The sequence below is a fragment of the Euprymna scolopes genome, chromosome 5, assembly GCF_053919585.1.
Source record: "Euprymna scolopes isolate OS-2025 chromosome 5, ASM5391958v1, whole genome shotgun sequence".
NCBI classification, from domain to species: Eukaryota; Metazoa; Mollusca; class Cephalopoda; order Sepiida; family Sepiolidae; genus Euprymna; species Euprymna scolopes.
Genome location: NC_136486.1, coordinates 135,350,993 through 135,367,938, shown reverse-complemented (window position 1 = coordinate 135,367,938; position 16,946 = coordinate 135,350,993). Strand labels below are relative to the sequence as shown.

The 16,946-nt window shown below is 37.7% G+C and overlaps 1 protein-coding gene across 1 annotated transcript in view; it reads left to right on the top strand.

The window, feature by feature from the left end:
- Positions 1–6,238: 6,238 nt before the first annotated feature.
- The window catches only part of LOC145276993 (follistatin-like), a 184,180-nt gene continuing 173,472 nt past the window's right edge, over positions 6,239–16,946 (top strand). Inside the window, exon 1 of the mRNA XM_080128569.1 lies at positions 6,239–8,667. The gene's annotated coding sequence lies outside the window, so the exon portion shown is untranslated. The remainder of the gene's footprint in view (positions 8,668–16,946) is intronic.

Here is a 16,946-nt window from a genome sequence, read left to right as displayed (position 1 = left end):
GGTTGAGATGTAAACTACGCATCGGTTCAGAACCCAGTTTTATGCTTCAAAACATGTGGTAACCGAACTTTTAGACTTTACAGTTCTGGCGAAAGACTCTTTCGATGCTTTTTTGGCAGTGATTGCTAGCAGACTTATAGTCGGCTTTAGTATCTGAGCACACACACACACACACACACACACACACACACACACACACACACACACACACACACACACACACACACACACACACACACACACACACACATATATATATATCCACAGCTTTTCCGAGGAATAGTGCACCTTCTCCAAGTGATATTACCTCAAGTAATAGCACGAAACTGGATACTCCACCAGACTAGATAAATTCTTGTCCTGGAATCTAGTAAGACCAAGAGACCAAAATGAAAGATATACTACAACGTATAAAAATGGTTAATTGGGGAGAGGAAAATTATGTTCTCAATTTCTTTACTAACTCAGTGTTTGAGAGATAAAGAACTTAAATGGAACATTCGAATATCTATGTATCTCATATAGACTTCAAGTCTTAGCCTCTGGGTGTTGTCCCCTTGATTTCTGAGAACTTCGACTGAAGTAAAATAAAACAAAAAAAGGGATATGTATATATATATGTGTGTGTGTGTGTGTGTGTGTGTGTGTGTGTGTGTGTGTGGTACATATTCAGTACGATAGTATATTCAGTTAGTGCATACACAAATGTACCTACATATACATATACATCCTAAATTGGAATAGTGTTTCTCATATCAAGAGAGACGCCGCTAAAAGCACACTTTTCTGCTTTGATAATGTATAAACCGACGTCAAAGTTTAGTTTCCTTCCTTACAGCCACTTTCTCACAGAAGAAATGTTGCTGCATTATCGTTAGTTTTATGGTAGATGCTTGACTATAATCTGTAAAATACTTACAACAAAAATAAACTCATCTGGCTACAACCATTCTAACTAATTCTCCTTTCCTCTTTATGTACCTAAAACAAAAGTAAGCGTTCATTTTCAGAGTTTTTCTCCTTTTTTTATTCAATTTTCACCCCACACAAGGTACAGTGCCACTTTGAAGTAGGGGGCTACTATCAGAGACATAATTTGCGGGGGCATTATGAGGGGAGAGGAGTAGAAAGATGTTTGTTCACATAACACTTTGTTATATAGGGGGTCTTATTACAGAGAGGGTTTAAGAGGAATGTTGAAAGACTCAGAGAGAGAGAGAGAGAGAGATTTTTGTTGTAAGAGACTTAGAGAGATTGTTCATGTTAGGAGAGATTCTTATATATTAATTGTTCATTCTTTAGATGTGTAGATTGGAAGAGAAGGAGAAGCTCTTTGAGTGATGACATAGTGTTCAGACAGTTCGGACATTGTGTAGACATGATGTAGATTCTCATTGTGGATATGAAAAGTCGAGATGTGTATGAAACGACATTTTATAACACAAATATATAATACAATTTCACTTTACCTTTTTGTAAGAATCATAAGACAAGACAAGCTTTACAAAACACATGATGGTTTATTTCGTCACACGACCGGCCGTGACTTCCATCATCAAGAATTCAAGGCTTCACATTTTTTCTTGAAGTGACGTCTCGCTTCCTAGACGACTGACTCTCTCCGAGTTTCTTCACTGACTGTTTCTTCTAACTCAAGTTTTTCTCTATCCCTAGAACTTTCTATTTTCCGTGACGTCATACACATGTTAAAACATGTGCCTTCTTTCACGTGTTCTGGACATACGTGTCCAAAACTTTTCCTATACTGAGTAACCTATTTTTCCAATATGTTAAAAACATTATCTTATAAGCTGCATTCTTTCAATTTAAAATTTCATAACAAACTTGACAGCTCACATTCTTTTCTTGAAATATTTTATCTATATTCTAAATAAACGTTTGTTTTACATTTTTAAATTCTCACACGTAATCTATTTCTAAACCTTACGAGGTTCGAATTCCGTCTGTTGCTATTTCATTTTCATTTTAACTAAATTCTCTATTTTTATACTTACATGAAAAGGGGACCGCCCTTATCATGTAACACACTTGAACTTCTGCATATCAGTACTGTTGGGAAAGCAGTATTCCGGAAGGGAGTTCCAAAGACTTGCAATTCTGGGGAAGAAGAAACTATTGGAGTAAAAGGTTTTCTTGCACCTAGGGATCTCTACTGTAAAGGGATGGGACTTAGTTGCTTGTTGGGGGTAGTTACGTCGAGGAGGTACAAGTGTTTACAGTTCGTCAGAGCATTCACCGTTAAAGTATTTGTAGAACAGACAGAGGGATGAAACATTTCGTCGATGGGACAGAGGCTGAAGCCTAGATGACAGTTCAGCACCTATCAGGTTGGTGACTCTCTTTTGAACCCTCTCCAGGAGTGAGAAACAAGCAGCAGATGCACCAGCCCAAATGTGACAGCAGTACTCCATACATGGGCGAATGATGGCCTTATAGAGGCACGGGATACTTTCAGACTTAAGTAATTTTCTAGAACGGTAGAGAGAGCCCACCTTCTTTGCAGCAGCCTTGGCAATGCTCTCAATGTATCTATTCCAGTTCATATTCCCTGTAAACGTTAGGCCAATGAGTTTAAAAGAAGTACTTTTAGGCAATGTGTTCTTGGCCATTGCTATTGGTGGTATAGAAGGTTTCTTGTAGTTATTGAAGGAAACAAGCTTAGTCTTGGCAACATTGAATGTGACCATCCATTTTTGACCCCATTCCACTATAGATTGGGAGTCATGCTCTAGTGTTTCTGCCATTTCCTTAGATATGTATTCATTTGTTTTCCCCTCATATCTGTTATAGATAGTGGTGTCATCAACAAATATACCCATCTCACAGACAATTTTATCAGGGTGGTCATTTATGAATATCAGGAATAATAAAGGTACTCCCGCATTTATGTCATATTGTTTAGATGTACGACCGTCGAGGACAACTTGGATTTTTCTCTTACTTAAGAAGGATTTAATTACATTATGTATTCTTCCAGTGATATCATATGATTTAATTTTCGTGCCATACCCTGTCAAAAGCCTTAGATATATAAAGGGCTACCGCCCTACCCTTCCCTGTCTTGTCTAGTGAACGGTATATACATTTAGAGACTACAGTTAAGATATGTATTGTTGAATGGGCTTGCCTGAATCCATATTGCTTGTCAGTCAGGAGTTTAGCAGCTAGACTAGGGCTTGATTAACTAAGGACTCAAATATTTTGGCAAAAAGCGGGAGGACACTAATGGGTCGATAATTTAGTGGGTCAGTTCTTTCACCAGAATTCTTGGTAAAACACAATACCGTGTGACTGCTTTCTAGGCGACTACAACATAGTCGTTTTCAAATCCAATTTAAACAAATTTTTATATAGTTATATTCTACCTAATTTCAACCATCGTTAGTAATCCTTTATTCTAGTCTTTTTAATTGAGGAGCTTTTTTTTCCGTATCGCACGAATCATCGGCATGCTTCATCTATGTTTATCTATCCCCCACGTGTATCGTGGGTCATCTTGGGTCATCTTTAAAATAATCACAACATTAAAACACTAGAGTTCTCGATTTACTCCAGCGCAATCATAAATTAAGCCAATCTTATTTCTCTCCGGCCACCCAGTCCCCAAACAAACTTTTACCAAGATTGATACGCATTTAGTCGAATGCAAGTCACACATCTATACTCTCTATATCTAAAGACATTGTTCTCAGTAATTCTCCGTTGGATATCGATTCGTTGAACCGATTGCATATCCCGTGCCAGGTGGCGGACTCATCCTACATCCACAGGGTTTCACAGTGTCATATCCCTACCTAACTATCCAAATTTCCGGATGCATCTTTCCCCACACCCTACAAGAACTCGTCCCGTTTTCTGCCAAAACCTCTGTTCCAGTCAAATCACCATGACTCTAATGCTATTTTTTCATTTATCTCTCCATCTAGCAATAACTGATGCACGATTCATCCAGGGTTTCGTCAAGCAAACCTTATTGACCGGTTGTGAGGGAGGACAAACGAGATTGTCACAATTATGGAAAGTAAAACATGGCGAACTGCTCCACCTCTAGAGTCCCCCATATATCAGGGACTGGTATCCCGGCGGACGCATCCCCACAGGCTTGTTGCGCCCCTTTTTCTGTTCTGATCCTCGCCTGTTAGAAAACGCAAAACAACGGAGACAACATCAATCCCCATGACGAAAGGAAAAAGTCTACAGAAAAAGATAAAATGTATAAAAGAAAACGGTATCGCTTCTGTTTGTTTTCTTTCAATGCATTTTTTCATGAAATATACAGTCAACTCCAAATAAAATAATTTGTTTTCGTTGTACTCTCTTTTCGTCTCTATTTTTAAAACGTCAACATCAATATGAAACGTTCAGGAAAAATTGTTATAAAGTTTTAATATCATGTTTAAAAAGTCAAGTTTGTTAAATTAAATATCGATGCTCCCAATACTCACGCTCCAATTCTGCAGGTTAAAGCACGCATTCTTTCTGTCGTATTTTACTGTCCATATTTTCCTCCCCAAATGTTAGGTTCGAAACTGGCTCTCAACACTATTTGTGAATCATTTTAAGTCTATTTTTTTCATTCGTTTTTTTCTTCTTTTCTATTTTCTCGTTTGCATGCAGGTTGTTGCGTTAGATCTTTTTTTCTGTCTTTCTTCTTTAATTTTTTCCACTTGTAAAGGACGACCATTTGGTCAGAGTCACCAATGCAAGACCACGTGTCATCCGTTCGACAACTCGTCGATCCCAACGTTGTGTGCCGTGGATTTGTTCTCTTTCATCATGTGGCCGTCTCATCGAGTTTCTCACACTGGCGGTCGTCGAAGTTTTAAGTTTAAAAATGAAATAACATTGTATAAACAAAAGGAAACACATATTACATACATACACACACGTACACACACACGCACGCGCACACACACACGCGCACACACACACACACACACTAAGCATATGTACAATCATTGTTACACCTTAATTAGAACCGTACCTTAATTCTCTTTTGTCTGCATTAACGAACAGATTGACGAACAAATTCCAATCCTTTATCTACTGATGAGTCCTATTTCCCATTTCTTTTGCTACTTGATGAACCTACTTCCCCTTTTTTTGTTATATTTCTTTTTTCTGTGTTTTCCTAATTCATAACACTTGAGGAGGCCCTCGAAAGTATCCCAACTTTACTATTATAATCTGTGTTCTATGAATATACAGTATAACCCGGATATAAGAGATTTCTTCTCTGGTCTCCGTAGCTCACTTATATCCGGGTTACGCTTATATCCAGGTTATACTTATATCCGGGTTATACTTATACCCGGGTTACGCTTATTACTAGGGTTCTTATATACGGGTTACACTGTACATTAACACGGGCTCTAATTTGGGACCAGAGAAAATCTCTCTTATATCTGTTTTTTTTTTTAATATTCTGGTCTCTTATATCCGGGTAATACTGTATTTTAAATGGAAATCGATCGAGACGATGCGTGAAGCCACTTGATATAAGGAGCTAGCAAGAACGAAAAATGTTTTTTTTTTTTTACCTTAATCGTAAAAAGGGCATGGTTAAAATCACGACGAAAACAGTCGGCAGGAAGAGAGTTCCACAAGGCTGTAGTTCTTTTAATGCACCTTCTGGAATAAGAAACTGTTTTACAATGAGGTATCAAATCAGCAAATTGATAGAGATCACCAGATCAACGAGTCAACCAAGCTGGAACAAAAGAATCAGGGAATAGATCATACACTTCTGAGCAACACGTGCCATTATAGAATTTATAGATAAGACTAGAAATATTTTGCTTGTGTGTGAGGGAAATATAGCGCAGAGAAGTAGAAACTGTGTAGCGAATCAAATTACAGGTAACTTTCTGCACTTGATCAAAAGGCCTCAAACGGGTCAGAGATTAAACCGAATGAAACAAAAAAGAACTGAAATAAACTTCTAATGAGATGCAATAATATGGGTTTAAAACCGACATAAAATAAACATGTTATTTAAACTGATCTATTAACTAGTTGTTCCCTTTTCAAACTATAACAGAAGTGCTCTGAAGGCATGAGGATTGGGGAGAGAAGAGAGCAGCAGTGGATAAGGGGAAGGGGAAGACAGCCGCAGAGGACTGCAACAGAATGCTCAGAAGCGTCAAATTATATTTGCGGCAACTGCAAAAGAGCCTGTTGACCCAAGATAAACTTGCACAATCACAGCAGATGCTGCAACTTGATAACGAACAAATATGAGACGCATAACCCTATTGTCATTCGCGACTAGCGGATGTAAACAACTTCTCTAACATAACTGATGCCTCTGGAAAAAAACCCTACCCAAAATATCGAATTATTCATATTTATTTCGCTATGTTTATCAAATATTGAAATTTGGCTAACCCACTTGTTTAACTAAATCCCCCATAACCAAAAAAGTAACGAAGACCGTACATATATCAATATACACACACTCGTACACATGCACACACTCATGCACATGCACACACACTTACATAAATACATGTACAATAAAGTAATTAAATAAAACAAAACCGAATCAATTTTTTGTGGAAATCGCTCCAGATATGGCATGAAGCCACTTAATGTAAAGAGCTAAAATAATCCTACTAAAAACTATCCGAAAATAAGTGTGGATCTCGACCCAGAAAACAACAGTTACTTCTCCTTTATCAAAAACATCGCTCATGGAATGTAAGGACTAAATGGCAAACTATGGAAAACGAGAGTTATAAAGTTAACGGAATTTATTGGGGAAAATAGCAAAGTGCAACAATCATGCAAAAGAATAGAAGATGCGTACATCTAAATAACATCTGAATATTTGTGCAAAGCGACTTTAAACCTGTATATTGTAGTTATCGTCATATAATAGGCTGTTTCACCGATCAGCAAGACAAACAGAGAATGTTCTGATAGTAATTTTTCTTAAGTCATGTGGAAATGAGTACTGAATTATATTTTTCATCCAAATATATGATTACATACTCAGACTACTTAAAATTAATTGTAACTAAACTCTTTATAACCACGGAAATAGTTTATGTGCTTCTTCATTTTCTTCTTCTTCTTCTTCTTCTTCTTCTTCGGTTATTACAGAAATTGATGATCATGGCTCTTCAATTCCACTCTGCATTCGGTCTTTTTGATGAGATCTATAGCGCTACGAAGAGGAAGTATTTGAAACTAAACTAAGTAAATGAAGACAAAAAAATAAAGGTGAGAACTTTTCCCCGCTCGTCTTTCGTCGCCCACGCAGTCATCATCATCATCTTCTTCTTCTTCTTCTTCTTCTTCTTCTTCTTCTTCACAAAATCACAATTACGTTCGATCACGTCAACGAGATTATATTCTGTCACTCTCAGAAAAAAAAGTCCTTATATGCAATACGTTTTAAACTTGAGCAGAACTATGCTATGAAGGGGAGATCGATTCAAAACAATCTGCACCTAACCCACACAATCCTAGAGAGAAAGATAGAAAACGGCACGGAATGCACACTGATCAATTTGGATCAGTCCAAAGCTTTCGATAAAATCGACCATCGCTTCTTCGCATCTGTTCCAGAGACCGCCGGTGTTAAACTGGACTTCCGCAAATAGATCTCCGTTCTGTACCATGCGCCGACATCCGTGGTGCAAGTGAATGAAAAGTGCTCGAAACCCTTCGTTATATCCCGATCGGTCCGTCAGGATTGTCTGCTGCCCCCTACTCTACATCCTTGCGGTAGAGCCGCTACTTTGCTAGCTGGGGAGCGGGTAGGCAAGTTTGGTCCTGCGTGAAATAGCTCTGCCTGGCGGAACGCCGGTCAGAGTCTACGCGTTCGCCGATGGCACCGTCTTCGTGTCGTGCTTTCGAGACATCGAAAAAGTGACAGAGGCGGTCTCTCGCTACGGAACGGTTTCAACCACAACTAATCGGTCGGTCTACGTTTGGGTGCATGGAGAGGTGTCACCATCCTTCCGGCGCCTTTTAGCTGGACGGATGGTCCTGTTCGAATCATCAGCGTGCGATTGAAACCAGGTCTCCAGCTAGAAAAGAATTGGTCGAAGGTACGGTTAAAAGTCGTTGTCGTGGTTGCCTCTTAAAGGGGAGGAATGCACCACTTACGTCTTTCCTCTAATACTCTACCGGCTGGCCGTACTTCACCTGCCCGTAAAACACCTAAAGTCCCCCCGGCGTCGTCTGTCCAAGCTGCTCTAGAACGAGGTAAGCCATTAGCTTCGCAGACAGGTCTGTATCCAATGTCATTGTGAGAGAGGCTTGGGAATGTCCGACTTGAAGTGTCATCGTGACGCTGAAAGGCTGACCTTCCTGAGTCGAACTGCTGTGGAATGAGAAAAACAAAGGGCGTTTCTCGCGACCATGGCCGTAGCCTGTATGCTTGTGTGGACGTCGAGACTGAATGAGAAGTCTGGGGTTGAATCTTGGATAAATCTGGATCTGGTCGCGTTCTTCAAACACCAATTGGAAGTCAAGATCAGGACTGATAAGAAGAGATTACATCCCGCGGCTTTCAAAAGATGATGGATTAAGGCAGCGAGCTTGTGCATACGAAGAGGAGCCAAGTTAAAGTACGTATTCCCTGCCTAGGCATAGCACGCGCGACTCCTAGTCTTGCCGGACTCCAGTTCTAATAAGGTAAGCCTTGTTTTCCTTAGCTAGCCGATTGAATGCTTTCCCTCTCCTTTCCCAATAGATAACTCCAAGTTGCCCTTCTCCCCAGCTCTTTTTCCCCAAACGGAGTGCACCTTCCAATTCCCCAATCTTTTATTTTGTTCCAAACTTATTTTTTTTAAATCCGCTAGGGATCGACTTCCATTTTTTCGGCATTCATCAAGCCGAAAAACAGTGGGCGGTCTGCCATCTATCAAGGGTTGGGAGGACCCTACTGACAATTTTTTAACTTTTTAGATTGTTCCCCCCCCCATCATAAATAAAATCTTTTTCTACTCGTGTTAAATTTGTTTTTAATAATAAAAAAGATCGATTTTTCTGTTATATTTAAAAAAAAAAATCGATTTGATTTCGGAACAGTAAGTAGGACATCCCCTAGAGTGATTGTTGCGAGTGAGAACTTTAGCTAGGGACACCCCTTAGACAAGTAAAAAGGTTCAGTGACAAGGATGACTACAGACCTACCTCCCCAGTTTTTTAGTTGGCATTGCGCCTCTAATCTAAACAAACAGCCTGGACTGGATTCTCAGCGACATTCTCCGCTCTAACCACGTTCTATCCCGTTCTCGAGAACTCAACGGCTCGACTCTCTCAAACATCTTAACACCTTATATTATCTCATTTATGCAAATTAATGCGCGATTCAACCTAATGATTTGTCGCATTCTCGTCTCCCATCGCTCGGGTTTCGAGTTCGCACATGCAGCCCACCTCCGTGATTGTGTTCACACCACAATTTTCACTACACGCCTCCCCCCTGATCTTATGATCATAAACTGGGTAGGGAAGTAGTATCCGTCTTTGCTAGACATAGCTAGCGCTCAACACTCCGCTAGACACAGCTAGCGCTCAACACTCCGCTAGACACAGCTAGCGCTCAACACTACGCTAGACATAGCTAGTGCTCAACACTCCGCTAGACACAGCTAGCGCTCACCACTCCGCTAGACACAGCTAGCGCTCACTATTCCGCTAGACACAGCTAGAGCTCACTATTCCGCTAGACACAGCTAGCGCTCACTATTCCACTAGACACAGCCAGGGCTCACTATTCCACTAGACACAGCTAGCGCTCACTATTCCGCTAGACACAGCTAGCGCTCACTATTCCGCTAGACACAGCTGAAAAGGGCATGCTTAAAAAACGTCCTGGTAATTCTGATTTGTCAACTTAGTTATTAATGTCTTTAAAGGTCTGTTCTATTGCGACTATGCCAGTGATTAATGTTGAAATATTTTTCTAAGACGTTAATGAAATTTTCATTCAGGTTTTGGGGCGTTGTTTCGTCAGTTGCAAATAAAATTCAAATATGAAAAATAATTTTAAAATAACTCTCTTATTGACTTTGTCTTGTTTATAAAATATTTGCGAACTAGTCTTTACTTGCTTAAAATTCATTCTGGACTAGAACCAATTCTTTTTCAAGTTCATTTAAAGACACCTGTCTTCGATGAATGAATATATATATATATATATACATATATATACTAGCATTTCAGCCCGGCGTTGCCCGGGTGTTTGGAGGTGTATGCTGAGCGAAAAAAAAAGAGTAAATTTTTTTTTTAATTTGACCCCTATTATGACCCCTTAAAATTTATAGTTTCGGACTCAAATCACTTTATTAAGTTAGATCCAGGTTCAAGGAACCTATATCTAAAATTTCAAGTGTCTAGACCCAAAATTGTCGGAGGAGTTCGGTAGAGTTCTTAAAGGTCAAATCGTTGAAATTTGACCCCTTAACAGCCAAATTTCTGGCTGACACCCGTCACATCGATTTTCCCAAATCTCAGTACCCGGTATTTCAAATTTCGAGTCTATAGACTAAAAATTGACGGAGTTATTGCGTAGGGAAATGTACACAGACAGACAGACAGACAGACAGACACGTTCACTTTTATAGATATATAGATATATAAGCTCTTCTCTGGTGCAGATGAATTCCTTACTAAGAAAAAGGACCTCGATATTCTACATCGGCGGCATTTCGTAGCATGTTCCTGATCGAGAAAATGGCAAAAGGAATGGTGCCATCTTTAATGATATTGTTACGGACTTGATAAGCAAGAATCTGAATAAAGTCGTGGGAAAAGATATTGATTTATCACTGTCATAAAAGATCCCGTATCTATCTGGCATGCATAACCTGGATTGTACGAAAGAATAAGTGCACGTCGAAACACGAGCATTATGCATAACTGCCACTTGTGACCGGCGTGCTTTCCTATCCACAAAAGAGGAGCATAACAGAAGTTGTCAGTTCCATTTAAGCAGTCCAAGAGCTAAAATAGTGAGAAGGATCTGTATCGAAAACAGTGTTATTTAGAAGACTATATCATATAACAAGGTTTTGGTGGCGATCATATTTTTCCGAATTCAGTATTGAAAACGATGTTATTGCAAAGAATATAGAACTTTGAAGTCCCAGTGACAACTATTCTCTTTCCATATACATAGAGCATCTTCCCCTTCTATTTTATTTAATTTTTAATTCTTTCAAATACCATTTTTCATCATGTCATTCTCACGTTATCGTCATGTAAACTACTTTAAACTAAAACTTATCTTTGTCATTAATTATCAGATAAGAAATGCAATATCTTTGAAAGACTTTTGCTACCAATTTATGAAGCATTGTCTCGTAGACGTTCGTGAGATTCAATCGCAGAACTACCAATTCCTTTTACTTGTATTGACAGCTCTCGGGAACTATGTCAAGGCTATTATATATTATTCGATGCAGCCGGACATATCGGCAGCTTTGGATGAACGTATCAATTTAATTATCTCTTCTCTATATAAATAAAATGAACTCATTTTTTCCTGTCTGATTTTGACATTAATAAGATTAAAAATTAAGATATTTCATGCAAATATAATATGCACAAACGGCAGAACAATATCTGAGGTGTGTTATAGGCTTATTATTTCTCAAATTCCTCGATAATCTTAGATTTCTATACTTTTTCTGCTGAGAAGTCACGGCCAAAAGATCAATGGAAGTGGTAAAATATTTTCTCTCTAATAAATTCCTCCTCCCCCTGCCACCACTTAACACCGTTTGGGGATCGTTCACAAGGAACAGTTGAGAAGAGAACACCGGTTTGGCTTCGTAGTTCTTTCATGTCAAGTTATTTAAAATCACTAAACTAAGCTGCAGTGCTCTGTGGCGTAGTGGTTAGCGTGCTGGACAATTCACATTACATTTTCACGTTCGCGCCGACCTACCGTAGTCGGTTTTTCTTTTTTTTTCCTAAACAACTGGAATGGACTTTTCTTGGTGGCCGAACTGTTAAAGTTGCAGATGTTTGTTTTTTTTTCACACTTTATTTTCCTACTTTTACTCATGACTCCGGGTTTGATCCTTCCTACTTACCTACCATAACATTTTTTAAAACTCCTCCCCCCGTCCCGGAAACAAACACTCGGGCAACGCCGGGTACCCCCGCTAGTTAATGAATATATGGTTTGCAAGCGTTTTGATAACAAACTACTTACCTGTATGTAACAGGGAAATGATATCACCCTACAAGTGTTTCCATTTAAATAATTTTGCCTTCCCATTTAGTTGGATCTTAATATTAAAAGCAATAGATGAGATATTCTTGCACACCTCTTGTAAACCATGTACGGTACTTTGTTTGGACCGGGTCGAAAGGCAGACCAAGATGCCCACACCATTTTTTTTTAATTCTTTCTTTCTTGACATGCCCCTATTGAGATGCAAATCGGCAATTTATACCCAAACCGTATTCTTTTGGTGGGACACTCGTAGAATATAGATAGATGATAATTTCTTCTCCTGAAGATTGCAGGTGACGAATATATATATATATATAATTATGATTAGTTTTTTTGGAAAGAATTATAGATTTTTAATTAATGTCATATATATATATATATATATATATATATATATATATATATATATATATATATATATATATATATATATATTATATTTTATAAATGTAATTTATAATCTATTTCGAATTTAAAACTATAGAAAAATATAATAATGTTAATAAACCAGGGAAATCACTTAGGATAGATAAATACTCACTTCCCCAAACCTTGAAAGATTTGTGTTTTTAAAAAATAATTTTTAAACGTATTTCGAAATTTTTAAACGTGATTCGATATAATTAAAAATATATTTTTTAAAACTTTAAACGTATTTTTGGAAATTTTTAAATGTTCGATATAATTAAACGAATTTTTAAGTTTTTAACCGATACCAATACAGATTTTAAAGTTTTTATACATAAGGAAAGAGATTTTAAAATTAAATGGGGTTCAAATTAAAATCGATTCATATAAAAAAAACATTTTTTCGAAATTAGATCTTAAATTTAAATAATTCAAAGTTGAAAATTAGGTATTACATTACCCGATATATATATATATATATATATATATATATATATATATATATATATATATATATATATATATATATATATATATATATAGGTATAGATAGATTAAAAAAAAAAAAAAAGGGGGGGGGATTAAACAAAACGAGATTTGAACGTGGATTCGCGAGGTATATATACTTCACACTTCCGGTTATAAGATAGACGAATATTGGCTGAAGAGAGCTCGATAAGGATACCTTAAACGGGCCTTATTATCGGGCTTGAAACCGACGGTACCAATGACCTGTTTCAACTAACAACTTTCTGTACACAAAATATATATATATATATATATATATATATATATATATATATATATATATATAATTATTATAGTAAATAATTATATATATATATATATATATATATATATATATATATATAAGCAAATGATTCCCACTTTTTCTGTAGGGTATATGAACAAAAAAGATGTATTGACATAACAGTGACCGTTTTCGTATGTTTCTGCATAATGAAACAGATCTGTAAAAATATATACCGAATTTTAACATGCTGGAAGGGCTGTTTGAGATGAAAAATAAATATTTAGATCTTGAAATGTAATTATATTGTTATTCTGTTATATATCCTCTGTTGCTATATTTAACGTACATTGAGTTTCAAAACTAAACGGATTGGTATACACAAAGAGTGAAATATAATAGGAAAACATTCCTACCAGAACAACTTATACCGATATAATATAATCCACAGTATACGGTTTCACAGGGACAGACTGTCATCTGCCTCACGCTAGGATCGAAAAACCTCGGTAATTATAATATATATATATATATATATATATACCGGCGTTTTATTGGATTAATATCTCAGAAATCACGCACACACACACATACACACACATATGTATCATACCTTGCCAGTTTAGCTGCACTGAAGAGGTACAGCGAAACAGTCTGTCCGTGGATGACTATAAATGCTCCTTATCTTGGGTTGAGCATATTGGTTAGTGACTACTCACAAAATTGCGTAACGGTTAGAAGCGTCGGCTAGGTGGCCGAGTTTCGATCCTAGTTTGAGGCAGATGACAGTCTGCCCCTGTCAAACCGTATGCTGTGGATTATATATATATTCCCGGTTAAAGATATGCAAAAGTAAAAAAAAAAAAAAAAAAAAATGAATTTTAACAAGGTTATTGGTAGTGCTTAATTAAAAGAGCAAGAGATTATTTTATTCAATTTACGTAAGCAAAATTGTCATAGGTTGCTACAATAAATCTACTGTTTCATTCTTAAAAGACATCGTCAGGCGATAATATACCTCTGTTTTTATTGGAGGCGAGTTTTCTTTGATGAAAATGTAAACTGAGTATAAAAATCGAAAGAAGAGAAAATACAAAAAGAAGAACAGAAATAAATCGTCTAAACGTGAAGGAGACGATATATATATATATATATATATATATATATATATATATATATATATATATATATATATATATATATACGAGGGGCGTGCAATAAGTAATGCTCCTGACCCACTTCCCATGGCAGTAGAGCAATGAAAATTGGCACAGTTATTAGTCTCTCTCTACATAGGAACCACCAGAGTTATGCATTTCTCCCATAGTTTGATGCACCTCTGGAGACCGTTTTTGTAGAACACCCCAGGTTGGTCCTCATACCATGACGTGACTTCAGAAATCAAGGCCGCATCATCTGGGAAACGCTTTCCTTTCAAAAACAACTTCATGGCTGGGAAGAGGTGGAAGTCAGAGGGTGCAAGGTCAGGAGAGTAGGGAGGATGGGAAAGGATTTCATAACCACACGCCCATGCTTCTGATCTGGCGACATGCGAGTTGTGGACCGGAGCGTTGCCCTACAGGAGGAGGGTACCTTTTCTGATCTTGCCCCGCCTCTTGATTTTGATAGCTTCTCTTAATTTCCTCAGAAGTGAAGCATAATAAGCTCCTGTAATTGTGGTACCCTTTGCCAGGAAATCTGTCATCACTACTCCGTCTTGGTCCCAGAAAACTGTGAGCATGACCTTGCCAGCGGAGGGATGAACCCTTGCCTTCTTTGGAGGTAGTGAGTCCAAGTGCTTTCACTGCATTGACTGGGCTTTGGTCTCTGGATCATAGTGATGAACCCACGTTCCGTCCTGTGTAATCAGTCTTTTGAAGAACTTTTACTCATCTTCTTGGCACATCTCCAAATTCATCCTCGAGCACTCGACGCGTTCCCGCTTCTGGAATGGTGTGAGCAACCTGGGAATCTATCTGGCAGACACCTTATGCATATGCAAATGGTCATGAATTATAGTTCCCACAGACCCTGTACTAATCTTGACATCTTGGGGTATTTGGCGAATAGTAATGCGCCGATCTTCCAAAATGGCAGCCTCAATTTGGCGGAAAGATGCATCATCAATGACAGAAAAGGGGGGTGCGACCAGGTCTGGGAGCTGTTTCCATAGACTTCCGGCCATGTTTGAATTCACGATGACTGCGTTTTACAAGGTCATATGATGGGGCATTATCACCATAAGTTTCTTTCATTTCATCAAAAGTCTCCTGTCGTGCGCGTCCTTTCAAATACAAAAACCGGATCACTACTCGACATTCAACAGGCTCCATTTCACACCTGACTCAGTTCAAACACCTGTAAAACAGAAACCACAATTAGTTCAGAGCTGTAATTTGCCACATAGCCCATAGAGATATAAACCATTGCACATGCAAAATTTTAGCTAGATCAGACAACTGGAAGTGGGTCAGGGGCATTACTTATTGCACTTGCCCGCCCCTCGTGTATATATATATATATATATATATATATATATATATATATATATATATATATATATATACCATTTGAAAATATTCCAAAATCGCTACTTTGCAGATGGCAAAATACGCTGCTTATACATATATGAATACCTTCTATATTTTGATAGCCTTCGTATTTAGTAATCGGCTCATTTACGTAGTTCTATTTTTAAAATATTTCAACTAATTACCTATTTTAATATTAAATGAATATATTGTATGTCTTTTTTATTTTAATAATTATTTTTCTTTCCCAATTTATTTATTTAATTAATTTGTTTCCCAAATTTTTAAACAGTAAGCAATCACCGTGTTTTCTCCCAACTTTACTTTTGGCAAACTTTTGCTACCCTGGAGTCCAATATTTAACGGTATCTTATTTGTGTTCATGAGATTATCATCCCAGGAATTACCCTTTTTTCTTGTCATTTCTTTCGCATCCTTTCCCTTATTTCCTTCTTTCCAATCTCTCTCTCTCTCTCTCTCTCTCTCTCTCTCTCTCTCTCTCTCTCTCTCTCTCTCTCTCTCTCTCTCTCTCTCTCTCTCCCTCCCTCCCTCTTTTACTTATTTACTTCATGCCATTCCTCTCTGGCGGGCACGTTACTAAACACCTGAACACTTTATGCATTCTTATATAATTCCGGTTCTATTATGACATCATAATACATTGAGATGTCATAATAAATCCACTTGCTTCCCTTCTCTCGCCTCGCATCTTTCTGTCTCTCCTCGTTATGCTCTTTTTCATAGTGACGTCATAATAGATTCTCTCCAGTTCCATTACATCTCCTCAATGATTACTCTCCTCTCTCTAAATTTCCTCTTCCTTCCGTCTCATTTCTTTATTCACATGATTTCATTTCTTTTGCCATTTCAGATTAAATGCGACAAGCAAGCTAATAGAAAACTACATTAGAGTTTTAATAGTATCGCGGCTACCGAGAGGTGGCCGTGGTAGTATGCGCGACTTTTTGCCCGCTAAAAACGGGCAAAATTAAAGTCTGTTGACGTAGTACGAGTGCTTTATGCCAAATTGATG